This window comes from Sylvia atricapilla, chromosome 17 (assembly GCF_009819655.1).
Source record: "Sylvia atricapilla isolate bSylAtr1 chromosome 17, bSylAtr1.pri, whole genome shotgun sequence".
NCBI classification, from domain to species: domain Eukaryota; kingdom Metazoa; phylum Chordata; class Aves; order Passeriformes; family Sylviidae; genus Sylvia; species Sylvia atricapilla.
Window position 1 is genome coordinate 2958580 of NC_089156.1, and position 8850 is coordinate 2967429.

Genomic DNA, 8850 nt, shown 5'->3' on the forward strand with positions numbered 1-8850 from the left:
GGGTGAAGACTTTTTTTTTTTTTTTTTTTTTTTTTTTTTTTTAAGTGGTTGTACCTGTAAATCTAGTCATGGAAGATGTAGTTCTTTTAGTTGATGATGGTAAGCAATTATCTGTGAGGACTGACCTGGCACCTGGGGAAAACCCAGGAGTCCTGGATCTGGGACGCCCTCTGTGTCATCTCTCAGCTCAGCAGCATTACTCAATGGAGAAACAGCCCTGTGTTTCTGGGAAGGAGAAAACTTGAATCTGCTTCCATCCCTCACATGGATCCAGGTAAAGATGCATGTGGACACAAGACCTGGACCCAGGAGCTAACTGGGCTGAATTTCAGGCTGTTTAGACCATGGTGTTGGCTGTCTCTATTGTAACTAATCAGCTTCACATTTGAGTAAGTTCAAAGTTCATCAGAGCTTGGGGCTGCTCTCTCTTTATTTGCTCCTCTTACTTCAGAATTAAGCTGAGCAAAGCAACTGGTCACAAAGATGTGGAACACACTGGTTATAGACAGATCCTCACAGCTCTGAGGAAGGAAGCTTCCCCAAATGATGCCCATGATCCTCTGTTTGAGCTAGAAGAGGTCAGAGAAACCCAGGGTATTTAAAACAGTAAATCCAGATACCAGGCACATTTCTGGGCTCTGAGGATATCTGAGAGCCTCATTCCCTGCTTGGTATTGGAGAATCATTATTCATTTACAGCCTTTTGGGTGTAAAATGTGGCCCTGAAGTCACACTGAGCAGAACAAGCAGTCCAGGACACGGGAAGCACAGCAGGCCTGACTGATCATGCAGGTGTTATTTCCTCAGAGATGGAATTGAGGGCTGGCACTCTGTTCATTGGCAACGAGTTTCTCCTAGGTAAACTACCCTGTGGTAATTGTGGCTAATAAAAAGCAGCAAAGAACTATAGTACAATGGGATTACTTACCAGAGTAAAATCTAAAAATCTCTCTATTGTTTGAGCAGCTACACTCTTATAAAACAGTGCTAGCCTTTGATAGTTTAGGCATCTCTCCCAAACACCTTCTTCAGTTTGTCCTACATGACTGTGAAATGTTAGCTTTAAATCCAACAGAGAAAAAATTAACCCTGGAAGCTGCTGAGCATCCAAAATTCCCATTAGTTCTGACCTTCCCTGCTGTGTATTTCAGGGGAAAATAAAAGACTTATTTACTAACCTTAATTATCAGGAAACAGTTTGCCTAAGATAGGCTGCAGATGGCACTTCTTTACAGAGATTGACGCATATTCCTCTGGCTCCTTGCAACTGACAAAAAGTTTGGTTTTCATGAATTCCATTTCTGTGTCAGTCTACAGAGGCAAGCAAAAGCAAACATTAGTCAGGAACTGATCTGCTCCAATGTGCCTTGTGTTCTCACCCCAGCCTCTGCAGAAGAGAGCTCAGGGGCTGAGCAATACTGTAGCCTCTGTCCTCAGCTCCTAGTGTGGCCACACCAACAAATTCCAAGGTTTGAAACTAATGGAGAATCAACGTCTTAAAAATAGTAATCACACCGTTCCTATCCTTATGTACAGTGGAAAAAAAACTTTTGGTTTTGTTTTGGTTTGGTTTTTTTTTTATTTCTGTAGGCCACAAACAGAAACTAAGCAGAAACCAGCACCATGTACAAGGGTGTCAGAAGGGGAGGCAGCTTTGTCAAGGCTCTGAATATCTCATCTCCACATCCTCATATCTGCAGCCCAAAGAGAAACCTGGAGGCACTGTAGGTTGCTGATGTGCCCAATGATTCACTGCATGAATTCAGTGCATACAGAAGGTCTCTGAAAGGTCAGGCAGGTTTTCAGATTGGAAATAGGCTCAACCTTCCTTTGTGTTAAAGCTTTTGAAGACAAGCACGAGTAAATCTCCTGACGTGATGAGTGAACACCACGTCAGAACACAACAGTCATTTCTTCTCCTCACACTCAGCTCGCAGTGTGCTTCAGTGAGTCCCTCACCACCCTGGAGGATTTCTTCAAGCAGGTTTAGGGTTCCAATACTAGACAAATGGACAAATAATTTGATACACTGTGGGTATTTCTCTACTCTTGCCTGTGAGCCAGTGCAATTTATTGAAGTAGGAGAGATTTTAACAGGAGTGAGAAAAGCAAATGGTTTAAGTAACATAACAGAGTGCCTCTGATCCTCTGATGTCTAGAATGATTGCTCCCCTCTGGACAGAGCCTGCTGACATTTAGCTTATCATGAATATGTCTGTTCCTACCTGATAGACAAAACAGAGGGTGGAGGAGAGGGCAATCGGCTCCAGACCAGTGAGGAACTGGTTCAAATTCCCACCCCAGGCTGCTGATGGAGACCAAACAGGAGAAATGTCCTGGATCTGCATTCCCCACTGACCAGCCACAGCTGTCTGATGGGCACAGGGCAGCCCATGAACTCATGAAGCTGCAATTGCTGTGTTCTCCTCAGGAAGTGGAACTGCAGCACAGAAAATTGGAGTTACTGGAACTTAGCCAAATCTCTTACAAACTTTTCTGTAGAAGTCTTCCTCCTGAGGATGACAAATGATAAAGCAATGGTAAAGCAAATAAACTACAAAGAGAAAGATGCATCAGCATGCAAAGTACCTCCCACGGAGGAACTCCTCCAGTCTTTTCCCTGGCATTCATCCACATCTCTTGACAAAGCCAGCAGATTCCTCTTCAGAAATGCTAACTTACACAGTATCCTTAGTACAAGCAATGAAGAAAAACACAGACAGAAATTTGCAGTTACTTTATTTGCAGAAGGCCATATACTATGTTAGTAGATTCTCTACCCTCCTTTGACAGTTTCCTAGTCCTGCAATATGAAGTTGGAAAAGAGTTCATATTTGCAAATGGACAAAATATAAATCAAAGGCTCTCAGCACAGCTTTCCTAAAATGGTTCTAATAATGGAGGGTGGAAGTTAGAGAATTGTTTAACACCCCTTTTTTCGATGCCAAAAGTCCCTTTTCTCTTTCTGCAACCTTGATTAAGTGAGCAAAACCTGGTTCTAATTAGAAGAATTAGTCACAGAAGAATGACAAAAATGTGGGAAACTAAAATGTGCGATCAATTGAAGAAGAATTACTAAAAGGAAAAAAAGATCTGAAGTCCAATAGTTCTGATGTAGATAGAAGAAAAAAAAATCAGTAGGAAAACAGGTGCTTTCCTAAAAGGTTATCAGAATGAAAGCAAGGTCATCCTATTCTTATTCACTGAGAGGATCAGATTAAGGAACATGAACAAAACCACGTATTTATCAAGAGACAAAAGAGATAACAAAAGTGGACACTTTCAAGACTAATTTTCTGATTAGTATCTCTACCTAGGAGAAATATCAGAGGACATAAAAGTAGGTCTATATGCAGCTAGATCAACAGAAATGAGGCAAGGAAATTCATTCACTTCTTCAGCAACTGATTCAATTATCTCTGTGTGATCACTAAGTACACTCAGCCCTGCAGTGTCCCAGCATTGCCAATCCTATAAAAACAACACTCTCAGGGCTGTATTCTTCCTACAGGACAGGCCAAGACAGCAAATAATTTAATTTATTTTTATGTTATTAGTGTTTTATTAATTCTTATATTTAAGGAGGTTAATAGGGGAGGACTAACAGCAAGAGATGGGTTTGAAATTTCCACTGGGACTAATAAAGTTGAATAACAGATTAAAAATTACTCCCCAAAGCCAATGCAGGCTGTCACCAGATTTAGACAACTGATGGCAGGGCAGATTAATCCCCACAAGCAACTTCTCAGTTGAGTAGCATTCTCATTAAAATAGAAGTATTGGTATTAGAATTATTATCTCATAAATAATAGACTAAGTAACACAGGACATTATTCATCACCCTCATAAAATAATCCATTATATTTTGTATATATTAGAGTCTTGCTGATCCTTCTTGGGATTTCCCCTTTCCCTTGAAACAATGTGTCCAGAAAAACATTTTTTAGAGATGGATACATGCTGGCCTGCCACTTCTGTTATTGCTAAACCTAAACAACAGAGGGAATTATGCAAAGGAGCTGCGTAATCAGCATCCCAACTCGCACAAGTATTTTGAACACTTATGTTCCAGAAACACTTTAGGGAAAACAGGGTCTCAACAGCACAGAACACAGGAGAGAAATGAACAGGAGCTGAGCTGCTGCTGCCCCTTCCACTGAATTAATTCTCCACTTTTCCAGGAGACCCAATGAAAGCCTTAGTTCCCCTACACAAAGCCAATGTAATTAAACAATAGCCAGCCTCAGCCTCTGTGGGTATGTTCTGATTGCCTTACAGCAATAAACAGCAACAAATATGTTATTATTTATTGTATCTGACAGCTTAATTTGATTAAAGAAATCTAAGTGAAGGGGGGAAGATCATAACCTAGTAATGTCATAGTCTAATATAAATGTCCAATTTGCTCCACAGAGTCCCAGGGGCTCTTCAGTTAAAAGTGTTTGTAAAATGTTTGGTTGAGAAATTAAATGGGGACAAAATCTTAATAGTACTGTACAAAATATTTGTGAAGCTTCTTGAAAATAAGAGAGAACAGAAAACATTGTTGGAAAGAACCTGGGGAAATATTCTTTAAGGAATCTCTGGTCAGTATAAAAGCAAAAAATTTGCCTGCAAACAGATCCCTACTAGGAGGAAGGAAAAGTTAACAACTCAACAAAAACCCCAACCAACAACAGAACATATTATACACACATTACTGTTGGAAAAAGAAAGGAGAGAAATGGCAACAGTGAGGAGTGTGAAAAATATACTGACATCTGAAAACAAAGAATACCAATAAATTAGTAGGTACATTTCTGCAGACGTACCACCCCCAAAATAAGTGTGATGCAGTCTTTGGATAGATTTTAAATGTTATTTCATAGAAAGAAGAATGTTTCTGAAAGGATTTATAGTTCATGGACCTCAGATATCAATCGTTTTCTCCATTAGACCGATGTTATTTCAGTCTGTGTGTGCATTTAGGTGAGGATTTCTCCACATGTGTCACATCAGGACACGAGGAGGGGTGACCCATTGATGGGTGTGGACGTTTCCCGCATTTTGACTGAGGCACAAGCTGGTTGCTTACATTTTTTAGATGAATGTTTACTGACAGCAGAGCATCAAAAAACTCCTACTTGCTCTTTCCACGTGCAGCGGGATCTATTTCCTCACCCTGTGATGTCAGGAGCTACACGGGGACAGACAACCCGATAATTAAATATAATCGTCTCTTTACGGGAAGGAAACTCTCTGAAATGCCGAGGCAAAGCAGCTCCATCAGCGGTGGCGGGGCAGGACCCAGCTGTGGGCTGATGTTTCCAGCCTCACGTTTCACGCGGGGCCCAGAGCGCTGGGGATCTGCAGCGGTGCTCAGAGCAGAGCAGCGGCCAGGACCAGCGGCATTCCCAGAGCTCGGCCACCTGGCCCTTTGCTGCAGGAGCACAGAGGCTGATTACGCTGAAGAATGCACCGCTCAGGCACGAGGAGGAGAATATTTAGGAATAAACTCTCTTCAAACGCCGTATCTCTGGTGTTATCTGTGCGCTGCCAGGGGCAGAAAGGCCCAGGGACTGGAGGAGCCGGTATTCCCCAGGCGGCTGCAGAGCCCAGGGACACTGGGCTGGTGCTGGGACTCAGTTACGGGTGTTCTGCACCAGAAGAAACGTTCTTCAGGGTGAAAAGCTCCTGGAGCAGTTCTGTGCACTCCTGCCATCCCAGGATTACCATAAAGCAACTGAAAATTCAGCATTATAGCTTTTTTTCTTTCTCTTCAATGGTGCCAGGCTCTTGCTCCAAGATTTGATACCAAATTATCATTTCTACCCAAACCAGTCATTACAGCAATATTTTTCATCCATCCAATCCATGGCACAATCTATAGCTGCAGCCTGGAATCACATTTACTATCACACACCGATTCAGCTCAACAGTGTTAAATGCAAACAATGACACATCCACAGATTGCATAATTATACCAATACTAAAGGAACACAGAGAAATCCTTGGAATGCTTTTCCCTTTTCCCTTGCTTCCCACCCACTCCAAAAGAACCCTCAAAAAAGTCATCTTGGTTTTATGGGGACTCCACACCTCCAGTTCACTTCTTTAAAGCCAGAGAAGGGTACTATTAGCAATTAGGAGTGGGAAATCAATAAGAGCCTAATAAAGAACACTTTGAGCAGCAGAACATAACAAGTTCACCTATTTTTCAAGTAATGCTGCTGAAAGGAAAAGCTCCTGGGCTCAGATAGCTCTGACAGCCTGCTGAGCTGCCAGGAAGCTCAGGGCCCAGCAGGAGCTGGGATGGATCCACAGCACAGGCCAGAGCCACATCCAGTTTGTGCAGCAGCTACTCTTGTTCTGTTTCTTGTACCTACAGGAACAATTCCTGCTTTCCCCCCGACACTGGCACAGCACAGAAAACCCACACACGGATCTATCAGGAACAAGGATCATGGGATAAAGCTTTTGGCAGCCTTGCTCACAGTACAGGCTGGGAGTGTGAGCAGGGTGGCAGCTGGGCAGGAGGATTAGCACTGATGACAGGTTCCCAGTACCTGCTTGCAGAGGGACAAGGTGGAGAGCTTTGAAAAGCTCTGCACTTTCACAACCCCGCAGGTGTGGAACTGGGGTGATTCAGAAGCAGTTACACTGTGTAGTACACTGTGTTTAAGAAGGGTGTGTAAAATTTGGAACATATTTTTCAGCATCAGTTAAGGAGTTTCATACCATCTGGACATTGCTTATTGGAAACTGCCTTGAGGACTGTAATGCTGAGCTGTGCAGATCAGGGACAGGACTGAAGTCACCCCAGGCAAGATGGAGCTTCCAACACCACCCAGACAGATCACATGCAGAGGGAATACATCCCACTGGAATACAAGTTCACAATCTGCTCTGAGAGATCTGTCCCAGAGGAGCAAAAATCTCTTCTAACTCCTCAAATGTCAGTGGTCCTCCCTTAAGCTCATGCAAAAGAAGAGTGAATGTTTAGGGAACATCATGCAAAGATCTCAGATAGAATGGGAGATGCACATTCCAGAACACTCTGGGTGTAGCCCAGGGGCACAGTTAAGAGTTTGAGCTTCCATTTGTGCTCGTAGATAAAATTTTATTTCACTACTTTAGAGAGCAAGCAAATCGCACATTAATTTTTTTAAAAATAATTTGATGACAATACTAATGAGGCCTTTTCAGTTGTCAGAGGAATGTATGTGTGTTTGCTGAAAACCTGTATATTTGTAACTTGCTGGAATTTTTTCCATATTCTGAAACATTTGTTTTTACACTTTACTGCCAGTTTGAAAAATTCTAAGAGATTTCCTGTCTATCAGTAATAAGAGTTTCTATAGGAAAGCTGAGAATCCAATTAGGAAACACATAAAAAGCTACTTTTACATGTTCATACACTAGAAATGACCACACTTGACTGAAATAGTATTTAAATTGTACTTTCTCCAAGGAGATCACAAGGGGTAGAGAATAATAATCATTGTTGTACAATCACAGGACAGCAAAGTGATTTAGAGTGGCTATTATTTTACTACTTGTTAATGATTCCTTGAGAGTCCAGAACAACTGGCAGTAAGAGAAAGGAGACTCATTTTACCATGTAAGACTTTTCATCAGGATCAGATGCTTCAGTGAATCCCTCAGACCATGTCAGAGCCAAGGTGACCTTTGTGAGCAAATCACTGTTAAGTAACATCCATCAAGACAAACTTCTTCAACACTTTGGGGACAGGAGGGGCCACCTTCACTGTCAGAGGTGAGAGCACTAAAGGTAATTCCCTACAGCTGCACAAAGGAAGTCTGCTACTAATGCTTGTGCATCCATAAAAATGGGCCAAGAAACTCCCCCATGGCTGGGGTCACCTCCCAGATTGTGGTGGCAGATTTTAGGTCCCAAACTGCTTGAAAATAGTGCAGTGGAGGCTCAGGGTTCAAGGCTTCCCCTCTCACTGCTCCACGCCGGTTGCTGTTTTGCCAAATAAGCCCTGGAGTCCCCACCAATGACAGAAATGCTGTCTCTCCCAGTCTCAGGATGCTTTTTGCCACAGCCTGGCACACTGTGTTTGAATGGGAGATCAAAAATGGAAGAGCACCCAGGCACTGATGAAGCTCAGGTGTCCTTGCAGTAGCTCAGTGTTTTTCCTGACGCTGAACTTGGAAAAAAGCTAATATCAAAGAACAAACTTCTCCACAAACTTCTGTGTTATACAATTGTCCTGATTTCCTGCTTTGCAGAGGAAAACACATGGGTATCAGGACACAGATCATTTGAGGACATCCTTTTGTACACTGTGCTAACAGCAAGCACAAACACTGCAATGGCAGTGTCTGTGCACTGGCAGAGCACAGGGAGCAGGCAGGGCAGGGAGCCCTGGTCCTGCTCCTGAGGCAGCCCCTGGGACACTGTGTCCCACCCGGGGCTCTTTGTCACCAGGGTGATCCTGATAACCTGGGGACAGCTCAGGGAAGGGTCACTAAAGAGTGAAGTGCCTGCACCACACGGCACGTGAGGAGATGCTGAGGGTCTGAGTGTATTTATCCTTGAGAGAAGGTTTGGGAGAGGAATCCAACTGTCATAATCAAACATTTAAAGGGCAATTACATGTAAGATAAAGACACTTCTGAGAGGTGACAGTGCAAGGGCAAGAAGCAATGGTCACAGATTGGGGCAGGAGAAAGCACGAGTGGCTATAGAAGAGAAAAAACTCAGTGGATGTTCTCAAGCTGTCTAGAAGGACAGAAATCTCTGTTCCTAGATGTTTTCAAAATCTGATCGAGCAAGGAAAGCCCTGAGCAGTTGATCTGCCTTTGAAGGTAGCCTTGCCCTTCATGTTCTCTGGAGGCCCAGTT